This window comes from Pan troglodytes, chromosome 7 (assembly GCF_028858775.2).
Source record: "Pan troglodytes isolate AG18354 chromosome 7, NHGRI_mPanTro3-v2.0_pri, whole genome shotgun sequence".
Taxonomy (NCBI): Eukaryota; Metazoa; Chordata; class Mammalia; order Primates; family Hominidae; genus Pan; species Pan troglodytes.
The window spans coordinates 84,100,891-84,128,393 of record NC_072405.2 but is presented as its reverse complement, the minus strand read 5'-3'; the positions used below and the strand labels follow the sequence as shown (position 1 = coordinate 84,128,393).

At 35.7% G+C, this 27,503-nt stretch overlaps 1 protein-coding gene and 1 long non-coding RNA gene across 6 annotated transcripts in view; both read right to left on the bottom strand.

Moving 5' to 3' along the window:
- Positions 1 to 27,503, bottom strand: part of HNF4G (hepatocyte nuclear factor 4 gamma) — a 155,235-nt gene that overhangs the window by 94,701 nt on the left and 33,031 nt on the right. The window lies entirely within an intron of this gene.
- On the bottom strand, positions 18,354 to 20,423 carry LOC134810749 (uncharacterized). The gene is made up of 2 exons (XR_010159377.1): positions 19,462 to 20,423; positions 18,354 to 18,500 (listed from the first exon to the last, which is right to left on the bottom strand). It is a non-coding gene; the product is annotated as an uncharacterized LOC134810749 (long non-coding RNA).

The following is a 27,503-nucleotide window of genomic DNA, read 5'->3' as shown; positions in this document are numbered from 1 at the left end:
AATAGACTGTAACATCTTTCAAGAGATGAATCTGATTATACATATTTGTACTCTGTATCTTTACTTACTAAGGGAATAGGGTAAGGCAAAGAACGACTGAGTTCTAGTCTTAGCTCACCACTTCCCAGCCTCACGAGCTTAGGCAAGTATCTCAACTTCCCTCAAATTCAGTTTTTCCATCTGCAAGTTGAGAGGGTTCGGCTACACCAGTGGTTTTCCAAATTCTACTGCACAAAGTTTACAGGATTCAATGGAGATTTCAAAGTGGGCCAGGAAGGGGTCTTTTCTCAAAAGGAGGGCAGAGAACTTGAATCCCCATCTCCTGCCTCAACTGAAAATTACAATTTTCTTTGGAAAAAAGAATTTCTAAGCTAAATACTTCCTAAATTATTAAATCTTGAGATTCTCCAATCACGTTCTTTATCTTTTTCTGTCACACAAAGTTGAGATAGGAGGATGAAGAGTAAAGTGGAAAGACAGCAGGTGGGAAAGAGGAGTGGTAAGAGGCAGGGAGGAAGGATGAAAGAAAGGGAAACACTTTCAATAGGATATATGACTCTGAGTTAGGAACTATGCTAGAATCAGCATATATGTCACCTTATCTTTCAGCAGCTTCACAAGACAGGTATTGTTATACCCATTTCACACTTAGAAAAATGAAGCTCAGAAAGGGTAGATTACTTGCTCAAGTACCATAAGTAAGAAGCCATGAAGCAAAGATCTGTTCTCTTTCCATCATCCCAAGCTGCCCTTAAAAGAAGCTAACATGAATGTTACATTTGCTCTTTTAAGGTTTCCCCAATTTCACCTTAATTAATCCTCACAACATTGGGAGTACACTTTAGCATCATTATTATTTTGCCAATTAGAAAACCAAGGTTCAGAGAACTGAAAATGATCCCTCCAATGTCAAAGTAATTCAAGACAAGGATAGAGCTAAATATCTGAATTCATATTCTATGCTCTTTCCATCACACCAAACTGCCTCCTTTAAAAGAAAGAAAGATGAATTGGAAATTAATAAGAAGGAAGGAGGCAAAGGGTATGGAACAGGCTGGAGAATTATCAGAGTTCCACTACTTACTTTCAGAGGGCTGTTGAGTCAAATGAGATACTTTAACAGAAAGCATCTTGAAAAAACTGAAACACTCTCTCAATGTAAGACGTCATTTTAACTATTCAAACTATGTACATTGAAGATGACATTTTATATTTTTATAAAATTCCAGGTGGTGATTGCAAATATGAGAGCTATATAATGAATTAATTGCTTAGATATACTGCAGAAATTCATATAAAAGGAGGGCAAGCTGACACTTTTCAGATTATGCTACAAGAGTCAGTTACATATGCCTGCTTTTCTGTTCATGATATACAGTCCCTACTGGCAGTAGAATAATGCAAATTTTCAATTTTTCTTGGATTTCATCACCAACTCAATCAAATGAATGAAAGTCAGTATTTTAATATCCTTGCACTGTGTGAAAAATAATAGTATGCTCCACTACCTGAACTCTTAAAGCATTTTTTATTTTGATTGTCTTTCCATTATACTGAGAGATTGTCAGGACTTTATCAGGAAGATCATCCAAACAAACTAGAACGTTATTAAGGTTCCAGCAGTGCAGTAACTCACTGAATGTATGAGTGATTAAAAGCCATGCAGTTGTGACAAGGACCATAAGGAGATCAGACAAAGAAGTTACATGTCTTTAAAAGAAGAAGAAGAAAGACTAGAGTGACTTAACCCCTTGTATCTCTTACCAGTGCTAAAACTACAGCATTATTTGACTAATATTTAAAGTCTTATGTGACTCTATTTCTTATAGCAAATAATTTCCTGAGGTCAAAAAAATAGAAAACAGGATTAACACAGAATTATAGCATAAATATTGCCTTGACACAATGTCAGGTTTTCAAAAATAATATTTAACATAACAAGATATCCGGACTTTAGTAAAATACTACCTATTTTGTAGTCTGTCACTGGCTTATAGTTATGCTTCTTTGTTCACTGAATTATTTCGGACTTAATAAAATATTCCCATTTCATTTAACATTCACACAACTGTTAATTAAATGTGTCCTATTTGCCAAGGATTGTACCAAGCACTGGAAATAAGGTGTAAAATGAGAAATGATGATCCTTAAAGGAATGAACAATCTGTGGGGGGAGAGAAACAGCAAAATTAATTTTTATAATAGACTACAATTGGAAAAATGATATGCTATATTGTTAAATGAGGTAATCCTGCCATAAAAATATAGTACCAAAATGTTAACTGTATTCTCTTAAGCCAAGAACAGTGATTATATTTTCTTCTTTACACTTTATATGTCCTCTGATTTTTATGAGGATCTTTTAATGCTTTTATAATCAAATGTAAAGAATCCATGAAACAATTCTTGAATGGGTAGTTGTGCAGAATGCAGTGAGAATGCCAGGAGAAGGCCACTGACTTCGTAAGAGAATCCCGAAAGGCTTAAGAGCAAAGATTACACCCTACTTTGCTCTGGAAGATGAATCAGGCTTTGCTGAGTGGAGAAGGCAATGTAGGTGATATTCAGATAGTAAGAGAATCAACTAAAAAGTGAGAGTTTTGAAGTCAGTATTCCATGTAGTTTGAGTGGTGAATGGGAAAGAGAAGATAGCCCGGGCTCTGGCAGTTGAGTGAGCCCTCTAAACAGGGGACACTCTCAGGTTTCTTTTTTTATAAGATGCCTCTGGATCCAGAGGTTTTTGAAGTAAAACTCCTGGTTAAAAATGAAAACACTTAATGAAATAAAAATTGACTGAGGGGACTTGAAAGGAATACTCCATCAAAACTGACAGGATTTGTTCACAGATTGGGTATAAGGATGAGAAAGAAGAAAAACTTGAAGATAACTTGGGGAGATTTGATGATGAGAAATTAAGGAGCCACAGGCTTAAGATAAACAAAGAATTAATAAAATTATGGGTGCTTGTTGAGAAAAAACTGTCTGTAGATTGCTTATCGGACAATTTGAAACACAGGTCTCAGACTCAGGCAAGAGACTGAGGCCCTTTCTTCTCTGTCTTCTGCCACTTCTACAGTAAAAGAACTAATGATAAAACACAAGTAAGTAAATGAGTAGTAACCTTTTTAATTAAGTAAGTGAAACCCTCTAAAAAAATCATCTGAGAAAGTTTCTGATAATGGCAAAACAAACAAAAAATTATGTATACCAAGAATCCTCAGATTCATATACTATCCCTCTGATGTAGATTGGATTATTGTCGCAATTACTCAGTGCCTAGTACTAGGATTATACATCCACACCCTGTGCTATGTAATTTTACAAAGCCTCCCACTGTGGGTGGGGTATATTTCCCCATCCCACTAAGGTTGGGCTTGCCCTGAAACTGCTTTGACTAAGGAAATGTGAATGAACATAATGTAATTGCTTGCATGGTTGGGCTTGTTCTCTTGTGCACCTGGGATCTGCCACAAAAAAAAAAGATTTTCCAATATCTCTACTGCTCCTTCCACCTGCACCTCAGACCTGAAGCCAAATCAGAAGCCTGCCATTTAACTGATTCAGAAAAGCCTAGCCTAGATCAGCTAAATTATTACAGCCTTTTAAGTATAAAAATAAAATATCAATAAGCCACTGAAAGTTTTATGACTCTTTTGTCATGCAGCATTTTGTAGCAATAGCTAACTAATGCAGCTTTTTTTTTTCTCTTAACCTCAGAGTAAAGAATAAAGAGTGGGTTTTGTTTTGTTTCTCAAGACTTTGGTTTCCCATAAAATCAGAATCTACTTGTCTTAACTTGCTTTCTAGATGATAGGGAGGTGATAACAAGGCTACCATATTAGGAAGGAACTGTTAATGAGTAAATTACACAGGGAAAGGGAAAAATATTGACCATTGAAAAATTTTAGCATTAGAAAACTCTACATATAATTTTTTTTTTTTTTTGAGATGGAGTCTCGCTCTGTCACCCAGGCTGGAGTGCAGTGGCATGATCTTGGCTCACTACAACCTCTGCCTCCCAGATTCAAGTGATTCTCCTGCCTCAGCCTCCCTAGTAGCTGGGATTACAGGCGCGTGCCACCACACTCGGCTAATTTTTGTATTTTCAGTAGAGACGAGGTTTCAACATGTTGGTCAGGCTGGTCTCGAACTCCTGACCTCATGATCCACTTGCCTCAGCCTCCCAAAGCGCTGGGATTACAGGCATGAGCCACCGTGCCCAGGCCTACATATATTTTATGTTGACCTTTTAATTCATTAAATGAACACAACGTGGGAGATGCAGACTAAGCATGGTTCTTGAGAAATACCTAAGTCACCTCTGCAAAACTTTAAGTGTAGAAGAAAAGACAAGGACCAAAGAAGGACCTCTCCCTGGGGAATACCAGCATATAAATGAATGGTAGGAAGGAAACCAATGAAAAGGACTGAAAAGAGGATAGATATACAACTAGAAAAACTATATTATAGAATTAAATTGGAGAAAGAATGCAAGCGATTGGAATAGTGGAAGATATATTAAAATGGTTTTCTTTTTAACTATCATTTCCTGCTCAGGCATCTATTGCAATGATATAATTATTTGTACGGAACATTACATACATATGCATATATGCATATGTACATTTTTGTATAAATATATATGACGATATCATTTATAACAAGAAAAGAAATCAACATACAGCATTGGTTCTTAAAATGTAATGTGAATGTGAATCACCTAGAACATTTGCTACTAATGCAGATTCTGCAAGTCCGTCCTAGCAACTCAGTTTCCATGGTCCAGATTAGGACTCTGGATTCTGTTTCAACAGTGCACAGAGGTAGATCTGATTAGAGTCATCTGGGAAAGACATTTTAAAAAAATAATTATTTTTCTTGATGTCTAGAAGAAGGAAGTAAAATATGTGGATAGATAAAAATTTGTGACTTCAGTGTGCTGTTTGCTAATATAAAATTCCTTTTTTTTTTTTTTTTTTTTTTTTTGAGACAGAGTCTTGCTCTGTTGACAGGCTGGAGTGCACTGGCACGATCTCCACTCACTGCAACCTCCGCCTCCCAGGTTCAAGTGATTCCCCTCTCTCAGCCTCCCCAGTAGTTGGGACTACAGGTGTGTGCCACCACGCTCAGCTGATTTTTTGTATTTTAGTAGAGACAGGGTTTCACCATGTTGGCCAGAATGGCCTCCATCTCCTGACCTCGTGATCTGCCTGCCTCAGCCTCCCAAAGTGTTGGGATTACAGGCATGAGCCACCGCACTCAGTCCTGTTTGCGAATATAAAATTTCTAATGTGAACTAGTGAGTACTGAATGATAATAGGAATGTGGCCATTCCAGTGAAATGGAGTGCAGGTTAAGGACAGCAGAAGAAAGAATGTGTTGCTAAAATGTTTAGCACATAATTTGCACTCACACATTTCTTGAATAAATAAATAAATGCTTTAGTAGAGAAACTGTCTCAGGGACATATGTGAGCTGGTCATAGGGAAAACCAAAAACCTAGAAATCATCTTACATCAAGAAAACAAATGAGAATGTATAGGAAGATTATGTAAGACTGAAAATATTCTAAGGAACTATTTAACGAAAAAATAAAAGAAAAAGTATACTCCTCAAATTAAAAAACAACAACAACATAGAAGATACAGAATGAATGATCAGGCCAGGTGCAGTGGCTCACACCTGTAGTCCCAGCACTTTAGGAATCTGAGTTAGGCAGACTGCTTGAGCCCAGGAGTTCAAGACCAGAATGGGCCACTTGGCAAAACCCCATCTCTACAAAAAATACAAAAATTAGCCAGGCATGGTGGCAGGCACCTGTAGTCCCAGCTACTTGGAAGGCTGAGGCAGGAGGATCTCTTGAGCCTGGAAGTCAAGGCTGCAGTGAGCTGAAATCACACTTAGCCTGGGTGACAGAGTGAGGTCCTGTCTGAAAAAGAAAGAAGAGAAAGGGAAGGAAAGGGAAGGAAAGGGAAGGGAAGGGAAGGGAACGGAGAAGGAATGAAGGAAGGAAGGAAGGAAGGAAGGAAGGAAGGAAGGAGTGAGAAAAGAGAAGAGAAGAAGGAGGAGGAAGAGAGAAGGAAGGAAGGAAAGGAGGGAGGGAGGGAGAGAGGGAGGAAGGGACGGAGGGAAAGGAAAAGAAAGGTCAGCAAGTTAGGCAAAATCAAGAAAGTGGATTTTCACTGAAAAAAATGCCATAGAAGGTAAAATTCAGCAGCACAGTCTAATAAAACAAATTAGATAAATTTAAAAAATCTGTAAAAATAAACTTGACTGTAAAAAAGACATTGGTAATTTGAGAAAAGAAAAAAGTTGGAAGATAAAGAGGCAGTCATTGCTTGTTGACAGATGTGAGGAAAGAAGGGAGAATGTATTAACAAAATAATCCTTGAAAAAAGAAAATTTTAGTATGAGTATAAAGGAACAGAATTCTAGCATTATGAAGTTAGACAATGTGGTGTTTAAAGTCTCAGAAACATATTTGCATTTTGGAGTATAATGAGCCTCTACTTGATATTTCCTTAAACTGACTAAAGAACAGATATTAAAAATGACAGTAAAGGTAAAAGAAGCTAATAAATAAATACTGGCCTTTTCCTAATTTTCATACATATTTACTCTGTATATATTATTTCATCAGATGCACACAAACACACACACATAACCTGTGACTAGGAAGGAACAAAGTGAAGAATCTATTATCTCAGGCTGCTTCCTTCATTTCCAATAGAAGGAGGATTCCAGGAAGGTTTAGAAGCAGAATAAGTAAAGAAAGAATTGAGTTAGTCAAGAAAGTTCAATTTTGAAACATGTCCTGGTAAACTTTGAAAATATTTTCTAGTTTTTCTTTTTTCCCCTCTGATCAGTTCTTCCTTCCCATTTCTTTGCTTTCACTTTCTTGTTCTTATTTCTACTAGTTGTACTTCCTAAATTAGTTTTCTTTTTCTCCTGTTTTTTATTTCATACTTTTGTTGTCTTTCTACTTTTTCTTTTTGGCATAATACATATTTCCATTGCTTACTTTTTAGGCTTCAAATGTATTTTCTGTTTTGCTTATTATATCTTTAGTCTCTGAAACTTCTTTCTGGTTATATAATTGGTTCTATTTATTTGTTTATTTTAATTTTTTAAACCTATAAAATGCGCCATACATGCATAAAAGCAGATAAAATATTGCCTTCAAGATTTTCTTGACTTTCTTATGCCTTTGATTGGCATAGAGATGTTTAGCATGAGCTTATTAATATTCACTAAAAATCATGCTTGGCTTTTCACTGGAAACACTATAACTTTATTGATGAAATTGCAAAGACTTGACAACCATGATTTATGAAATCATCTAATTTGTGAGCATTATATATTATTCTAGTTATGTATATTATCTTAAACTTTAACAATTTTTGCATAGAGTCTATATGAGGCTACATGGGTTAGCTGTAGGATCTGTAGAATCCTATATGAGGCTATCTGTAAGTTCTCATAATACCATATCATCCCTTACTGACATCTTAGGAAGTCAACCAAAAACAAGAGTTCCAGTTAGGATAAACAAGATGACTACTCCCTCTATTGAAGGATGCCTTAGGAAATGTAGGCAGACACTGTTGTGCCTCTATTCTACCCTAATCCAGACAAGGATTAGAAAACAAGGTTTACCACCTTTACATCATGCCTCATTCCTTTTCCTCTCCCAACATATTCTCTTGTTCTTCCTATTTGGACTTCATTAGTCAATTCTCTGTCCATACTTGGATGATGCCTTTTTAACCTAGCAGTCATGATTCTGGATACTTGTTCCCTGGTGTTTTCCTGTACACTATTTCAGAAATAAGGGCAGCCTCATGTCCCATGATCTAAATGAGAGGAATTAGAAAGCAGTCATGGGTATAAGATAAACCAATCTCTAATATCTCACATTATTAATATACAATCTGATAGACTCCATAAAAGTTAAAACAATAATACATAAGCAAAATTATATTGAGTCAAATAAAATAAGACTCTCATCCAAAAAATAAATTGAGGGGATTTGGAGAATGACAGCTGCACAGCAAGATTAAAGAGGCCACACATTCTGAATGAAGAAGGAACAATATAGAGAGCTCCATGAAGGACATTTCCAAGGGGAAAAATCTGAGACAATATAAAACTTTGAGGGGGTAAAAAACTGAGGATAAGATAAAGGCAAATTTAGTGCAGGAAACAAAGTGAAAGACAATTTGATATTTCAGGATAAAAACAAATCTGCATGAAACTTGCAAAATCAAATAAAGCAAATACAAGTAAATTTGGAACGGTACTATATTAAGTAAATATAAATCTAAAGAAAATGTAAATTTGAAATGATTTCAAGCAATTGAGTTAAAAAAAAAAGAGAGAATCCATTTTCACATGGTGAACTTGCTCCCATGAGTGCCCTAGGTTTCCTGAGAGTGAAACTACTTCAAAGAACATAGTACACTATGTGACTCAGCATCAAATAATATTTGTGGTTTGGCAACGTTGTTCATACATTTCCAACTTTAAAGTCAATGTGTCCAGGCACAGTGGCTCACACCTGTAATCCCAGCACTTTCAGAGGCTGAGGCAGGTGGATCACCTGAGGTTAGGAGTTCAAGACCAGCCTGACCAACATGGAGAAACCCCATCTCTACTAAAAATACAAAATTAGCTGGGCATGATGGCACATGCCTGTAATCCCAGCTACTCAGGAGGCTGAGGCAGGAGAATCACTTGAACCCAGGAGGTGGAGAGTGTGGTGAGCCAAGATCATGCCATTGTACTCCAGCCTGGGCAACAAGAATAAAATTCTGTCTCAAAAAAAAAAAAAAAATCAACATATTCACAAAAAGAATAGTTGGAGGTGGTTATAGGAAAACTGTAAATATAAACAAACTTGACACCTGACCAAAGTTAAGCTGCTGAAGAAAGGAAAACTTGAGGAAATGAGTAGGAGCATTAATACCTTATCTGGAAAGTGAAGAGTATAGACTCTGTTGAAAAAAAAAAAATGAATGCTTACCCATATTATTTTCAGTTGTAAAAGTAAACAATAGAAGAACAAAATTTAAAATATAAATGTCAAATATTGAAAGGAGGGGCAAGGAAAGATGGTGTAGTTAAATTGGCCAGATCCTAGCCTTTCAAATCAGGAGTCAACAATTGTTTAAAAAGTTGACAAGCATGTGATCAAGAATTATAAGGTAACATTCTAAAGAAAAAGAATTAAAACCCAACAGTTAGGAGTTCCCTCTGAGAATGGGATCAAAGTGAGGGAATGACGAGGCAGAGGTGATACTTTATATCATAACTTTCCTATAATATGAGGTTGGGATTTATTTTATAAATGATTTTTAAAAGGCTAACGCAGGATTTGTTTTTCATAAAAATACTAGTTGTACACCTATACCAGCAAACAACAATACAGAAAATTACATGCTAAAAATTAAGTTCCTAAAATGGAATGAGAAAAAGCCATCATCAAGCTAATGAATTAATTCAGATTCCTAAATTTAAGAGGCATTACAGAAAAAAAAAACAAGCAGACATTGAATATCAGAGGAGGAACAAAAAGAGCACATTGAGCAGCAGAATATTATTTGTAAAATAAAAATAAGGCCCACAAAATGTTTAATATATTTAGAAAATAGTTTTTGCAAATGTAATTATTATTAGACATTACTTATAACATCTAAGTACAACATGTACTATATTGTCTGCCTTCTCTATCTTTGTTATTTTCTAAAAATGAAGGAGAAGGAACAAGCATTTGTAGAACATCTACCAGCTAAGTATTTAAATGCTTCCATTCGTTCTGAGGAACAACATTCCTTATAACTCACCACCACATCACCTCTAAAGAGACAACACTAAGATATTTATCTGAGGTTATACAGTTAGTAAATGATGAAGCCAGAATTTTTCCAGATTCAAAGCTATTTCTATTATATTACACTACCGTAATCATTGTAGTGATCATTAATCTCTGTGATTGTATTTTTTCTCTACTAAATTATATTGACATATTAATATTAAAATATAACAGTCTTCCCTTATCCAAGGTTTCTTTTTCTGCAGTTGCAGTTAACACCAGTCAACTGTAGTCTAAAAATATTAAACTGAAAATTCTAAAAATAAACAATGTGTAAGTTCTAAATGGTCACTGTTCTGAGTAGCATGATTACATTTCATGTCATCCTGCTCTGGATGTGAATCATTCCTTTGTCCTGAATCCACTCTGTACACCCTATTCAGCCATTAGTCACTTAGTAGCCATCTTGGTCATCAGATCAACTGTCACAGTTCAAGTAACACAATCACCGTGATACTATGACAGTTGATCTTATTTTACCTAATAATGGCCCCAAAGGGCAAGAGTTAATAGTGCTGACAATTTGGATATGCCTAAGAAGGGTGAATAAAGTACAAGAAGATATTTTAGGCCTGGCGCAGTGGCTCACACCTGTAATCCCTGCACTTTGGGAGTCCAAGGCAGGCAGATTACCTGAAGTTGGGAGTTCGAGACCAGCCTGACCAACATGGAGAAACCCCATCTCTACTAAAAATACAAAATTAGACAGCCATGGTGGTGCATGCCTGTAATCCCAACTACTTGGGAGGCTGAGGCAGGAGAATTGCTTGAACCCGGGAGGCGGAGGTTGCAGTGAGCCGAGATGGCGCCACTGCACTCCAGCCTGGGAAACAAGAGCAAAACTCCATCTAAAAAAACTATATATATATATATATATATATATATATATATATATATTTATATATTTATTATTTTTTTAAAGAGACCATATTCACATGACTTCTATTACAGTATATTGTTGTGATTGTCCTATTTTATTATTAGCAATTGTTGTTAATCTTTTACTATGCCTAATTTATAAATTAAACTTTATGATAAGTATGTATGTATAGGAAAAAAACATAATATATACAGAGTTCAGTGCTATTGATGGTTTCGGGCATCTACTTGGGGTCTTGGGACATATCCCCCACAGATAAAGGGGAACTGCTGTATGCACACAACTGCACTATACTTACCCAGATCTTTAGCTTTTGTAGTAGGCAGAATAATGGCCTCTCACAGTTGCCCTAATGCCTAGAAACTGAATGTTACCTTAAATGTCAAAAGTGACTTTGCAGATGTGATTAAGGGTTTTGAAATAGAGGAGATTGTCCTGGATTATCTAAGTGGGTCTGATATAATTGCAAGGGTCCTTAAAGGATGAAAAAGAGAGGAAGAAGGGTCATAAAAGGAGATGTAATAGCAGAAGCTGAGGTTGGGTAATGAAATTGTGGGCTTTGAAGAAGGAAGATGGCGGAAGGGGCCAAGGAATGGAGCCAAAAAATGGAGGAAGACCCTGGAAGCTAAAAAAGGGAAGGAAAAAGATTTTCCTGGCTTCTTCAGAGGAATGCACCCCTGTTGACACCTTGATTTTAGCCCAGTAAAACCCCTTTTGGACTTCTGACCTCGAGCGGTAAAATAATAGATTTGTGTTGTTCACAACACTCAGTTCGTGGTAATTTGTGACAGCAGAAATAGAAAGCAAAGAAAAAAACAGGCTTACATCTTGTCCCTGCTGTGTGATTTTGGGCAAGATTCTTAACCTCTATAAACCTCTTTCTTTATCTGCAAAGTTGGAATCCTAAATATATTTGAACAAGTGTGGTAATCATTAACCTACAGTAACTCATTAAAGGGTCAATATTATCATTAAGTACTAATTATAGAAGAAAAATAACATTTGTAAGAAAAAGTGGTGAAGACTGTTTTCTTCTGCCAAACCCTCAAAGTTAGCTAGCCAGCGATTCTTCATAACATATTAGTTACAAGTTGAAATATGAAGGGGGAAAACTCTTCCAATATTGAAACCACTTCATGATTTGAGCTCATTCGCTCCACTCCTTTAATATCTAGCCTCTTTGGGGAAGAGGCAATATCCTTGACTGTCTATAAATTTATGAGTGTAGTTTCTTTTATGGCTCTGAATGTAATAGAACCTAAGTAAATACTGATAAGTTCTCTATTCTTCTGAGAAGTTTCCACCCACATAATATTGTCCTATCATTGGAAATCCCCACAGTTTTGATAAGAATGAAGGCAAGAACTCTTTTATATATAACACTTGTCAATTAGAATCAGAACAGCATTCATCATTTTAGTTGGAAAGTCTATAGATTTTTTAAAAACCCACTTGAAGTCTGTATAATGAAATTTTACCCTTACTGTCTTTTAAGCACCTTCAGCTGGTTTGGAAGGTTAATGCTGGCTTTCAAGTTTATTTTTTTCAAGCATCTTTTAACATGGTTTGCGTTTATAGATTAAATGTAAACTGAATTAAAAGCACTAAGTATTTAGTACATAAATGTCATCACACTCTCCCCACATAAATCAACCTGAAACAGAACTAGAAACCATGTCCATTTTTTCAATATAGGGATAGGTAATGTCTATTAATTAGGCCAGTAGGAAACAATATCAACTCTTTCAAACCACTTAGTTACTAGTCATTTTCAGGAACTCTTTTTAGGTTTGTTTTTTTCTCTTTGTGTACTGCAAAGAGATTTTTTTTTTCTTCAGAACGTACGTATTGATTTAAGCTTTCTTTATACAGGATCATCATACAGCATGAGTTAATTAGTATCTACAAGGCCTCACAACTAGGCAAATTCTCATGGAAAACTATGATCACTCTAAAAAATATAAAATATAATTAAGGAAAAATGATTTACTGTGTAATTCCCTCTATTCCATGGTGTATGATTTTCCATTAGTATGTGAATTACTTTAAGACACAACTATGTAAGTTGAAAAACAACTCTTTTGGACTCTGAGTAGAGTCCCGGAGGGCTTTTCTAGGTGGCTAGCATTCTGAAGACAAGTGCCTGTCCATGCTGCCACCAGACCATCTGGGTCTGAATCACATCAATGGATAAGTAAGGATAAATGTGTACATGACTAAATGCATAAATGAATGAACACTTCTAAAATGAAGATGTATACAAATTAGCTCCTGGGTTTCACATGAGGATATAGCAGAGTTCACTTGTCTTTTCTAAATGAAGTCAAAGTATACAGGTCATTTATAAACACTACTACACAAGCCAAGTATGAACTCAAGACTTATAACATCAAGACTAGAATAAATCTTTTATGATCCAGAATCCTATCACTCAATAAATGAACTATTTTTTACATTCTCTTATTGATTTCCTGATCACATTTTGTAGGTTTATTTGTATAGCACAGAGAAATCAGAGTTTTCGCTACATAATGAGAAGAATTTAGGCACAAGTTTAAAATTCTGCATGTACATTAGGCTTCATGATTTTGATAGGCCACAGTGATTTTCTTTCCTAAGAACTCATGACACTTTATGAATATTATGCTGACTAAGAATGCAGTCATATACTGCTGAGATACATTTGGTATTATTTAGCTAACATTCTATTAAATTTTATATAAGTGTTATTTACCTAGCTAGTAGAGAGTTCCTTCCTACTACGGAATAGGAATTACCTTCCTTTATATAATCCCACTCTGCCTGAAGGGTGAAATAGCTAGATAGGCAGACATTTGTTGAATGAATGTAGTCACTGTAAGCAAATAAAAAATAGTGGGAAAAATTGTAAAATGCCTAACATTTCATATTCTGGTTTGAATATAATTACAATAGTTTGTTTCATAATCTTTATTGCCTGAGATAAAGACCATTACTGACCTTTAAAAATGTACATTATTAAGGATAATCAGAATGTTTTCATTAATATCATATCCATTAAATAGCAGTTAAAATATAAGTCATTAGAAAAATAAAATAGAAGAAAGATTGTCATTATTCTCTTTAGTTTTCACTTTTGATTTAAAAACACACATGAGATGAAAACTGTTCTTAACTTTGACCCAGTTATGATGTTGACGCAACCTGAACTATGCCCCTGAATGCCAACCTGTAAGTGGAGGTTATTGCTTCTTTCCATGAAGGCGTAAATTCAATTCACATGTACCAGGCATTTAGGAAACAAAGACATTAAGGAGATACAATTCCTGCCTTCAAGAAACTTAGAGGATAGTAGGAACATTTTTACGTTTTTTAATGCTCAAAGACAAAACAGTTTTTGTTTATTTTTTATTGTTGTTGTCTGAGTAGATATTATGAAAATTTGATCCCTGTATCATTTGGGAAAATGAAGCTTTGAAAATCAGTCTGAGTGTGTCTTTATCTTTAGAGTTTCCCTCATTTTGACAACTATTCTTCCTTAGAAGTAAAAAAAAGAAGGTTAGACCATTAAATATAAACCAACAGTAGTCTTCTTTCTGCTGATTTTTTTCCTTTCTCATCTCCTTAGTGGGTTTCACATTTTCCTCTTATTCTTAATCCAAGACTGGGTATTTAACCCTCTCTTATCCATTTCTTTATCTCTATATACATTCATTCAGTGATTGTATGTACAATAGGAGCAGCTACTTCTATTATTACCTCCTAAAGGTACATATCTAAACCTAACCACCTACCAGTGAGCAGGCTAGTCTTAAGACATAACTGAAGCTTGGCATGGTGGCTCACTCTGTAATCCAAGCACTTTGGAAGTGAAAGGATCTCTTGCACCCAGGAGTTTTGAGACCAGCCTGGGCAATATAGTGAGACTTTGCCTCTACAAAAAATTAAATATATATAAAAAAACAGAATAACTCATTACATTTTCCTCAAAATTGGTATCTTTCTTTTTTGTTCTCTACTGCAAAGGACCATCATCTCACTCCTCACAATATAAACATACACACACACACGCACACATAATATTATATGTAATTCACATACACTCCTGCATCCCTGTCTACAGTAAATGCCTTACTCTATGGCAATGCTCTAATGAGAAAAATATCTTTATGCAGAGCTAGACCTGAGCAGCCACCACCCCCATTGCCCCTGATGCCTGCCCTAGATATTCCACATGCCTTTCAGAAGTATTCTCTATAGCAAACAACAGAAGATCCACCTATTAGATTCACTGCAGCATGTCAGGCCCCAAAGAATTTCCAACCTCTCTAAGATATTACCTCTCTACTCAAATAATCCTTAGTAAAATCTAGGGGAATGTCATTAGAGTCACATAGACTCAGGTTTTAATTATGATACCATGTTACTTGCTGTCTCATCCTGGACATGTTCAGTTTAGTTAAATAACAGTGTTAAAAATATTTATCTCAGAGGTGTATAGAGGAATAGGCATAAGGTGTATAGCCACAGTGACCAATCTCCCTTCTATCTTAAGGATCATATAAAGCCACCTGACAAGTCAAGGAACCACCTGATTATGTCAAATAAGGAACATGGTGCCAGGGCATTAATACAAATCTTCATCTGATCACTTTCTTTTAGATTATGTGGTATATAAGAGGTGTGGTTCCTTGTCTTTAAAACTGATATATATGGGTCCTCTTTACAACTGGATTAAAGTCTACAGCTATAATAAAGAGCCTCAGGATCTGTTCTGAATGCTTCAGATGCTTGGTAAATGACTGAATCAATTAATTAGCCAGTGGATCTGTTCTGGATATATTAGAGACTGGGTAAATATTTAAACAAATTAACTAGTTAAAATATTCTTAGGCCAGGTGCTCACACCTTAATCTCAGTACTTTGGGAAGCTGAGGCAGAAGGATTGCTTTAGCTGAGGAGTTCAAGACCAGCCTGGGCAATATAGTGAGACCTCATCTCTACAAATAATTTTTGTTTAATTTTTTTGGGCATGGTGGCACACGTCTGGGGTCCCAGCTACTCAGGAGCCTGAAGTGGGGGAATCGCTTAAATCCAGGCAGTTGAGGCTGCAGTGAGTTATGATCATGCCACTGCACTCCAGCCTAGGCAATAGAGTGAGACTCTGTCTCAAAGCAAAATAATAAAAATTAATTAATTAAAATAAATTAAATAAATAAAATATTCTTTATTCTATGTGACTTTTATATAGAATGTTAATTTTACCATCTTCTGAAGACTAGGAATGGATTTTGGTTACCAACCTGGAAAGACTATCATTCTCACCCTTTCTAAGGAAATATTTGAGTCAATGCTTTATGTTCTATTTAAAAATAAAATAAATCAGGTTTAAAAATGGCCCAAACAAGATAAAACATCAAATTTAACCTTGAAATGAAAACTAAGTGATCCAATAACACAGGAAAAGTTATACTCTTCAGAGGACCATGCTTTCAGGGGAATAAAAAAGGGATTTTTTGAAACAATATTTCAAGTGTACAAATCAGCAAATGCTTATACTATTCCCTAAATTTCTTCTCAAACTGTGTTACATCTCAGGCCACATACCACTTTCAAATGTTTTTGTTTTCATTCTTAGTAGGTACTCAATGAATTTGAGAGTCATTCTCTTCTTTTCTGTTTGTTTCTTCATTCATAATATAAATATTATGTCGAATTTTGCACTACCCTGTAAAGATCTTATACAGAGAATAAGATCTCAAATATGTAGAAAATGAGCCTTACTGGATATATATGAAGCTCTGGACAGGTTTATAAAATTCTGTGTACTTCTGAACAAAGACATCCCCAGCTATACTCAGATAAGAAGTGTTCTTTACAGATCTCATAACCGCTTAGTCAAATTATGTTCATAAAATGGCAAAGCTCGTATAACTTGTTGCAGCTAGCTCTGATTTAAAATATCTAATTCTATAGAATTAGTAATAATTCTATTAGTTAATTAAATTAAGACCTTTCCATTTTGGTTTGACTTTTTTTTGTGATTGAGAGATGACATCAAATCAGTCTTTATACAGAAAGTATGCAAACTGCTACCACTAGTATTTTAGAAGCAGCAAAAGTAACTTGTAGAAGAAATTATATTCACAGTGCATTACACAGTTATTTAAAAAAATTAACATCTTACTGGAAAATATAGAGGCAATAATCACTTCTATGAGCTTTTTTAGAGTTATTATATTTTACTAATTCAATGATATTATGGAGTGTCTGCAAAATCAAACAACTGAAATGATTTATCAGAATAAATATTAGCAGAAGAACATTTTCTTAATTACTCACACATTTCATTTTGCTTTAAGGTGAATTATTCAGAAAATTATAGTTCCCCAAGTTCATGCATAACAGGAAACACCAGGTTGGGGCAATTGATTGAATTGTTCTCTGGAGCATAGTACCTAAACATTACTCACCACATTGATTATCATTGTGGCCTGTGTGTAACTAAAGATACCAACACTTTATGGAAATTAATTTTTAATTATTTATCACTTCCTATCTGCCTAAAAGCAATATGATTAAATAAAAACAAATACAATCTTTCTAGATAAAGACAGTTGGAAGAGGTATATGGAATATAATGCTTAAATTTATAAAAAGTTTCAAAAATTGTATGTTTCAGGAACTACATTTTGTTTTTACAAAAAGACTATGATAATCTGGTACTAATTTGTTAGGAAGTCTCCAAAAACTTAAATCAATGTTTTATCATTTTGAGAGTTGATATACTTAATTTGGAAGATGAGTTATTTGTTTGATTTTTGATGAGATAGAATAATACATTTAATGAATGTATTATTTACACAAAAGGGATGATGTGAGGACAATAAGAGAGACTAAAAACCTTTATCTTAATTTTTATATATGAATGGCAAGCATTCCCTCCAAAATGCTAACATATATACATGTGTTTCTATATAGTGTGTTTCTTACTAGAAGCATTTTCTTATAAAACTCTTTTTATTCAATCACTCAAAAACAGGTTTAATGATACCATAGGCTAGGTACTCTTCTCAGCACTGGGGATATTCCCTGCCCTCATGGACCTTATTCTGGTAAGCAAGAGGGATACCACAAAAATAACTAAATATATTAATCAAAATGTCAGTGACTGCTTAACGAAGAGAAATGAAGAAGGATGAGGTGATAGAGTGATTAGGGTTATTTTGGGTAGGCTAATTAAGAAGGCCACTCTAAGAGAATGACACTTAAGAGACCTGAGCAAATAGGGAGAAGAGGCCTTCTGTGGCAAGCACAGCAGGTAGAAGCCTGACACAGCAACAAGCTGTGTGTCTTCTGGAAACTTCAGGTAGGCCAATGTGGTTGGAGAGCAAGGAAGTGGTAAACAGTTGGAGATGACATAGAAAGGCAACAAGTGGACTACTGTGTGCTTACCAAGTACCAGACACACCATTCAATGCCCAGGATAGTAAGAACTGCATGTACTGAGGTTTTACGATGTACTGGGAAATGTACTAAACATTTTATACTTATCTCATTTAACCCTCAGTACCACCTATCTTAATTAGCTCAGTTTGCTATAACAAAGTACTATAGACTGGATGGTTTAAACAACAGAATTTTATTTCTCTTGGTTCTTGAGACTGTAAGTCCAAAATCAGGGTGCTAGCAGAATTGAGTTCTGGTGAGGGCCTTCTTCCTGGCTTGCTGATAGTTGCCTTCTTGCTATGTCCTCACAGGGCCTTTTCTCTGTATGTGGAGTGGGAGAGAGGAGGAGAGGGAGAGAGGGAGAAAGGAAGAGAGGGAGGGAGGGAGAGAGAGAAATTTCTTCTTCTTATAAAGCAATTAATCTCATCATGAGAGCCCCACTGTGTCACCTATTCTAATTTTAATTACCTCCCAAAGGCCCCATCTCCAAATACTATCACATTGGGACTTTAACATATAAATTTGGGAAGGATTTTAACATACGAATTTGGGAAGGACAGGAACATTCAATCCATTACACCAACCTTGTGTGATATATATTATTTTTAGTTATTTTACAAAACAAAGCAAAAAACATTAGGATCAGAGATATGAAATAATTTGCTCACGAAGAAGACAGATCAAGGTCTTAGTCCCAGTGTGTCCAGAGTTGGTTCCTTCTGATGGGTTTGTGGTCTCACTGACTTCAAGAATGGAGCTGCAGACCTTCACAGTGAGTGTTACAGCTCTTAAAGATGGCATGGACCCAAAGATTGAGTAGCAGCAAGATTTATTGTGAAGAGGAAAAGAACAAAGCTTCCACAGCATGGAATGGGACCCCAGCAGGTTGCCACTGCTGGCTACGGGGCGGGGGGGCGGAGGGGTGGCCAGCTTTTATTCCCTTATTTGTCCCCACCCATGTCCTGCTGATTGGTCCATTTAACAGAGTGCTGATTGGTCCATTTTACAAACCTCTAGCTAGCTACAGAGCGCTGACTGGTGCGTTTTTACAGAGCACTGATTGGTGCATTTTACAAACCTCTAGCTAGCTACAGAGCACTGATTGGTGCGTTTTTACAGAGCACTGATTGGTGCATTTTACAAACCTCTAGCTAGCTACAGAGCACTGACTGGTGCGTTTTTACTGAGCACTGATTGGTGCATTTTACAAACCTCTTGCTAGACAGAAAAGTTCTCCAAGTCCCCACTCCACCCAGGAAGTCCAGCTGGCTTCACCTCTTACCAGGAGGCTCAAATCAGTGTAATTAGTCTTGGTGCCATTCTGCTTCTGGCAAGGAACAGCATAGGCATATGCCTACTGTCCTGAAACAAGGAGTCTGGTTACAGATATTAGAACAGCCTGTCACAGAAAATAGGAAACTAAAGTTAAGAAGGCCTGACATGATTGCTATTCTCTAGGTGAACTTTAGCAATCACTTAACCTTTTTAAATTTACATAATCATTCATTTCCTCATTAATTTATTCTAAATCTATCTAATATAGACCAGGCCATGTGCTCAAGAACCAAAATTAATAATAGAGAGTGCCTTCAATAATCTCTCATTCAAGTGGAAAAGCAAACATATTCACTCTTCATAAAAGTGTTCATATTTTGATTATCTAATAGTGAAGAGCATAGGCTTTAAAATAGGACTGCCTGATGTGGAATCATGGCTCAAACAGTTACTAATTGCATACATTAGTATTTTTCTTTCCTTTTTTTTTTTTTTTTTTTGAGACAGAGTCTTGCTCTGTTGCCCAGGCTGGAGTGCAGTGGCACGATCTCGATTCACTGCAAGCTCCACCTCCCGGGTTCACGCCATTTTCCTGCCTCAGCCTCCCAAGTAGCTGGGACTACAGGCGCCCTCCACCATGCCCGGCTAATTTTTTGTATTTTTAGTAGAGACGGGGTTTCGCCGTGTTAGCCAGGATGGTCTCGATTTCCTGACCTCATGATCCCCCCGCTTCGAGCTCCCAAAGTGCTGTGATTACAGGCGTGAGCCACCGTGCCCAGCCACATTAGTCTTGAAACTCATTAAAAAGATACTTATTTGGAAAGTGAAGAAAATAAATGTGCACAAACCTTGAGGTTGTGTTAGGAATAAAATAGTCTATAAATCGTGTACTGTGGTGTTGGACACATACTAATATTGTAACAATCGTTTGTTATTATAAATATTACTACTCTAACCACTAGAAATGGTATAATCCCAACACTGAATATTATAACTTTTGTTCTTTAGAAATATTTATTTATATTATTTATTATAAAATTGTAAAGTTATTTTGAATTTGTTGAATACCAGTTTGGCAAACACATCCAGTAGTTCCCTAACATATGATCTCCCTCCTTCCACAGCAAAAGATTTGTAATTGGGCACTTTGGAAGTGAAGATCATATTCCCAGCCATGCTTGCAGCTCAGTGAAGCCATGGAACTAAGTTTCCACCAATGGAATGGGATCAGAAGTAATGTTTGCTACTTAGGTGCCTGGGCCTTCAGACATTGTGCATGAAATCTTCCATGCTCACTCCTTCCTGGAAGCTAGAGTACAGGTGTGCCTGTGATTAGGCTTCAACCTAACAGAACAAGATAAGGCCCTAGAGCAAAAGCCATAAAACTACCAAATTGTCTGTCTTGTAAATAGTTTTAAGGGACAAACAACAAAGCTGGAGGCATCACACTACTTGATTTTAAAATCTACTACAAAGCTCTAGTAATCAAAACATCATGGTGCTGGCATAAAAATAATTACATAGACCAATGGGGAAGAATAAAGAGTCCAGAAATAAATGCATACACTTAGGATCAATTGATTTTCATTAAAGACGCCAAGAACACAAAATGGGAAAAGGGCAGTCTCTTCAATAAATGGTGCTGGGGAAAACTGAATGTTCACATGCAGAAGAATGAAACTTAACCTTCATCTCATACCATTTACAAAAATCAACTCAACATGGATTAAAGACTTAAATGTAAGACCTGAAACTATAAAACTACCAGAAGAAAACATAGGGGAAAAGCTCCATGACATTTCTCTGGGCAATAATTGTTTTTTTTGGATATGGCTATAAAAGCACAGGTAACAAAAGCAAAAATACACAAATGGAATTATATCAGACTAAAAAGCGCTGCACAGCCAAGGACACAATCAACAGAGTAAAGAGACAACCTGCAGAATGGGAGAATATATTTGCAAGCTATACAACAAAATATGTAAGGAACTCAAACAACTCAATAGCAAAGACAAAAAACAAAACAAAACAAAAACAAGTAATCCCCCCAAAATGGGCGAAGGACCAGAATAGACATTTCTCAAAAAAAAAGGCATACACATGGCCAATGGAGTATATGAAAAAATGTTCAACATTACTAATTGTCTTAGTCTGTTTTGTGTTGCCATAACAGAATACCACAGACTAGATAATTTATAAAGAAAGTTATTTCTCACAATTTTGGAGGCTGAAAAGTCTAATATCAAGATGCTGGCATCTGGTGAAGGGCTTTTGCTGCATCATCCCATGGCGGAGGGTGGAAAGACAAGAAAGCACACAAGACACACAGCGAGAGAACTCTGAACTCACCTTTCTAACAAACTCACTCTAGAGATAATGACCCACTCCCATGATAGTAACATTAATTCAGTTATGAGGACAGAGCCCTCAGGACTTAAACGCCTCTAAAAGTTCCCATTTCTCAACACTTGTTGCATTGCGGATTAAGTGTCCAACACATGAACTTTGGGGGACACACTCAAATTGTGGCACTAATCATCAGGGAAATGCAAATGAAAACCACAGTGAGATATCCCCTTACATTTGTCAGTTGGCTATTATCAATATCAAGATGAAAGACCACTAGTGTTAAAGACAATGTGGAGAAAAGAGAACCCTTATACACAGTTGGTGAGAATGTAAATTAGTATAGCCATTATGTAAAACAGTATGGAGTTTCCTCAAAAAATTAAAAATAGAACTACCATATGATCCAGCAATCTGACTACTGTGTATCTATTCAAAGAATATGAAATCAGTATGTTGCAGGCCTTAGGAATACTTAAGACTATTAATATTTGATTTTTGTTTTATTATTTTTCTGATTGGAATTGGATCAAATATATGAGATCCCTCCAAAACACACCCATATTCATTGCAGCACTATTCACCATAGCCAAGACATGTAATTAACCTAAGTGTCCATCAATCAATGAGTAGATAAAGAAAATGTTGAATATATACACAATTGAATGTTATTCGGCCTTAAAAATTAAAATTTTATCATTTCCAACAACATGGGTGAACCTGGAGGACATTGTGTTAAGTGAAATCACCCAGGCACAGAAAGACATCTGTCACAGATCACACTTCTGTGTGGACTCTAACAATATCAAACTCACAGAAACAGACAGCAAAATGGTGATTACCAGAGGCTAAGGTGGTGGGGAATAAAAGGATTGGGGAGATATTTGTTGTCAAAGGACACAAAATTTTAGTTATACAGGAAGAATATACATACATCGGGGGGCTATAGTTAGTAACAATATGTTGTACTCTTAAAAATTGCTGAGAATAGATTTTAAGTAGATTTTAACTATTCTTCATTTCTCAAACCAGTATCATAAATCTTACAACAAAAAATATTATTGAGATAGGCCATGCGCCGTGGCTCACGCCTGTAATCCCAGCACTTTGGGAGGCCAAGGCGGGCGGATCACGAGGTCAGGAGATCGAGACCATCCTGGCTAACATGGTGAAACCCCGTCTCTACTAAAAATACAAAAAAATTAGCCTGGCGTGGTGGCGGGTGCCTGTAGTCCCAGCTACACGGGAGGCTGAGGCAGGAGAACGGCATGAACCCTGGAGGCGGAGCTTGCAGTGAGCCGAGATCGCCCCACTGCACTCCAGCCTGGGCGACAGAGTGAGACTCCGTCTCAAAAAAAAAAAAAAAAAAGAAAAAAAAATATATATATATTACTGAGATAATGCATATATGAAGTAGCTTGACCTAGTCATTCTACAGTGTATGCATATATCAAGACATCATGTAGTACACCAAAAATTTATTTTTTTTAGTTAATTAAACCAAATTTACAAAATTTTATAGGAAGATAGCTATAACCATTTGTTTATGTGTTGTTTATAGCTGCTTTAATTCTATAATTGCAGAGTAGAGTAACAGCAACAGAAACCATATGAGACCCCAGATTCTACAGTATTTATAATCTGTCTCTTTACGAAAAAATATTGCCAATGGCTGCCCTAGGAGATAGCAAAGCAGAAAGATAGAAGCAGTCTGAATCCCCAAATAACCATGTGAAATACAAATACCATCCAACCTAGACCAGGGACTTTGGTGTTGTTACATGAGAAAGAAACTTCTATTTTATTTAAACAACTTTTTGGGGCCCTTTAATTATAGCAACATGATCTTCATTCTAACTGCTATACCCCCTCAAATCTCAGTTTTTGTGAAATTATGCTATTTGATTTTCTTTGTCATTTTTAATGAGGTTTGAGAAATTTTCTTCTTAATTCACAAAGTCCCTTGCATTTTAGGGAGTTAAATCTACATTTGTAATATAGAAAATAATGTCAATAGGTTGCTTGATTTGTATAATTCTGATATAGTCCTATGTATTTTTTAAATGTTTAATTTTCATCAAATCTGTCATTACTTCCTTTTATAATTTCTTACTTTGCTTTCATATTTGGAAATTTTTCCTTATCCCAAGATCAGATAGATAGTTGTCCTTTTTGGTGTTTTTTAAAAATTTTCTGAATATTTCACTTATAATTTTTCATTCCCAATGAATATTCATAACAGTATCCAGCAGTACTTATCAAACAGTTTCCCCCTTATATATATTACAATAACATATTATAAGCATGTATTATACTTGCATCATATAATCTTATATTAGAAACGTATAAATACTAGGTTTTCTTTCAGAGCTTTTATGTTGTTTCATTGCTCTATTCTTCATTTCTCAAACCAGTATCATAGAGCTTTAATTATTATAGCTTTAGGGTTTAATTAATATCTAGTATGACAAGTCACCCTTATTTATTTATACTTACAGTTCCCAACTTTTTGAGTACTATGGAGAGGGGGATGACTTTTTAAATTTTATTTGGTCAAATGATAAACATAAAATGAATTACAACTTACTGATTTATTACAACTACAAAAAAGATTGACATAGAAGGATGTACACAATATAGATAGGTGAAAAAAATCACATGCCATATATATCACATGTTCTCACTTTTCATAAGTAAACCAGCAAATACACTGGACCCAGAGCACATGCCTGTAATCCCCACCACTCTGGTGACTAAGGTAGAAGAATTACTTGAGCCCAGGAGTTCAAAACCAGCCTGGGCAACATAGTGAAACTCTCATCTCAAAATGAAAACAAAGTAAAACATCGAATACTTTAAATTTTATAGAATTCTTCATTATGAGGCTAAAATAAATAATTTTTGACTACCAATGTATAACTTGTTATCCTTTTAATATATATTTTGTCATATAATTATTGCAATAATTCAGAAGTTGTTAATACTAATGTTATTCTCATTCTAGAGACTGGAAAACTGGATAATGCAGTTAAGTGATTTGATTAAGATAGTTAAGTGTCTTAGTTCCTTCAGGCTGGTATAACAAAATACCATAAATTAGGTTGCTTATAAATAACAGGAATTTATTTCTCACAGTTCTGGAGGCTGGGAAGTCCAAGAACAAAGTACCAGCAGATTTGGTATCTGGTGAAGGCCCAGTCTAGGTTCATAATGGCTGCTTCTCCTGTTCCCTCACATGGTAGAAGAGACTAGCTAGATTTCTAGGGCCTCTGTTATAAAGGAACTAATCCCATTCAGGAAGGCAGAGCCCTCAGGACTTAATTACCTCCTAAAGGCCCCGCCCTCCTAATACCATCATCTTGAGAATTAAGATTTCAGCACATGAATTTTGGGGAGATGCAAACATTCAGATCACGAAGGCAATACGTAGTAGAGTGTGAGATTGAGCATTCCTGTGCTCTGTCATGCTTTCCAGTCATGGTCATCTGATCATTACTTGTTCTATAGTTGTTCTGGCAGACTCACAGAATATAGGCATTTTATTTTATTTTTATCCCTGAACACCTTAAAAACCAGGTTTTTATATTGTCATGATCAAATTTCTATATTCAAACTCAATATAAAATAATGATCTCCCATCTCCTGCAGGCTTTAGGAAATATTTATGGGTATTAATTTTTAATTATTTTTCTGATTGGAATTGGATCAAATGCATAATTGTGATTATTTATCTTCCCATCTAGGAATGTCTTCCTATTTTTAACATATTTTATTATTTTTAAATTTATTTTTAATTGAGACCAGGTCTCTCTCTGTTGCCCAAGCTGGAGACAGTGACACAATCATGACTCACTGCAGCCTTGACTTCCTGGGGTTCAGTGATCCTCCCACCTTGGCCTTCCACAGTGCTGAGATTATAGGCATGAGCCATTGCCCTGGGCCATTCACTGTTTTTAAATGTATTTCAAAAATATTTTTTAAAAGTCTTGCCTATTTGTAATTTTAGTAATTTTATTATAAAATATATATGCAAAAGAATATTTAATATGTGTTCAGTTTAATAACAATGAAACAAATATCCATATACCCGATACCCAGGCTATAAAGTAGAGAATGAACAGTAATTTCGATGTGCCCTGGGTACCTTAACTTGATTGAATCTCCACTTTCTGGGGTAATTTCTATCCTGTGATAATAACTTCTTGCATTTCTTTGAGTTTTACCACATATCTATGATTAGTAACAATTAACTATTTAGTTGTTTCCCTTTTGAATCTTTATATAAATAAAATATTACTGTAATACATTCTTCTCTGACTTGATTTTTTTCCTGAACATTGTGTTTATAAGATTCATCTATGTTAATGGACACAAGAATGCTTTATTTATTTTCTCTACTTTATAGTAAATCATCACATGAATATACCACAATGCATTTATCCATTCTACTATAAATGGACATTTGGGATGTTTCCAATTTTTGCTTTTACAAACAGTGCTGCTGTAAATATTCTAGTGTATGTTTCCAGGTGCAAAAATCAATGTGTGGTTTGTGGACCCAAGCCAGTTCGCTGATTGTTTGCTACAAGTTTGTGATGGGATAAGTACAGAAATGAAGAGCAAGCATTTAGAAACTTTAACTGTAATCTGGTTTTGCTATAATATCCAAGCACAGAATCAGTGAACTCATATCATTTAATAGGACTTCGCTAGTTTGATAATGTTGAACTCACGGTATGACAAAAAACAGTTATCAAGATCTGCTGTAAATTATGCCTACAGTTAACAATATTTTCTTGTACACTTAAAAATTTGTTATAAAGGCCGGGCATGGTGGCTCACATCTGTAATCCCAGGACTTTGGGAGGCTGAAGAGGGCAGATCACTTGGGGCCAGGAGTTTGACATCAGCCTGGCCAACATGGCGAAACCCCATCTCTAGTAAAAATACAAATATTAGCCGGGTGTGGTGGCGCACACCTGCAGTCCCAGCTGCTCAGGAGGCTAAGGTGTGAGAATCACTTGAGCCTGGGAGACGGAGGTTGCAGTGTGCAGAGACTGTGCCATTGCACTTTAGCCTGGGTGACATTGAAAGACTCTGTCTCAGAAAAAAAAAAAAAAAAAGGCTCTAATCCTGGCTTTAAAGAAATTAAAAATTAAAAATTTGTTACAAGGTAGCTCTCATGTTAAGTATTCTTAGGATAATAAAATAAAAACTTTAAAAAACACACATACAAGTCATGCACAATAGAACCACACAATATTTTTAAAATTAGATTGGGAACTGCAATCTAAAAGTGTGTAAGCCAGCACTATAGCAAAACCTTATCTCTACAAAAAAATTTAAAATTTAGGTGGGCATTGTGGTGCCTGCCTGTAATCCCAGCTACTCAGGTTAAGGTGGAAGGATCACTGGAGCCCAAGAGGTTGAGGCTGCAGTGAGCCATGATCACTTTAATGCACTCCAGCCTGGGCAATATAGCAAGATCCTGTCTCAAAAATAATAAGAAGAATAATAAGAAGAAATTAATTAATTGAAGTGTATAAAAATGGGATAAAATGAGGACATATACTTTTATACATACATGTATAGTCTTAATTTAAAGTTAAGCCTACTTTTAAAATTTATAATTTAACATTATTAGCTAAATTAGGGCTGTAAAATTTGTGTATTTAGTTTTAATCTTTAATTTATTGACAGCAG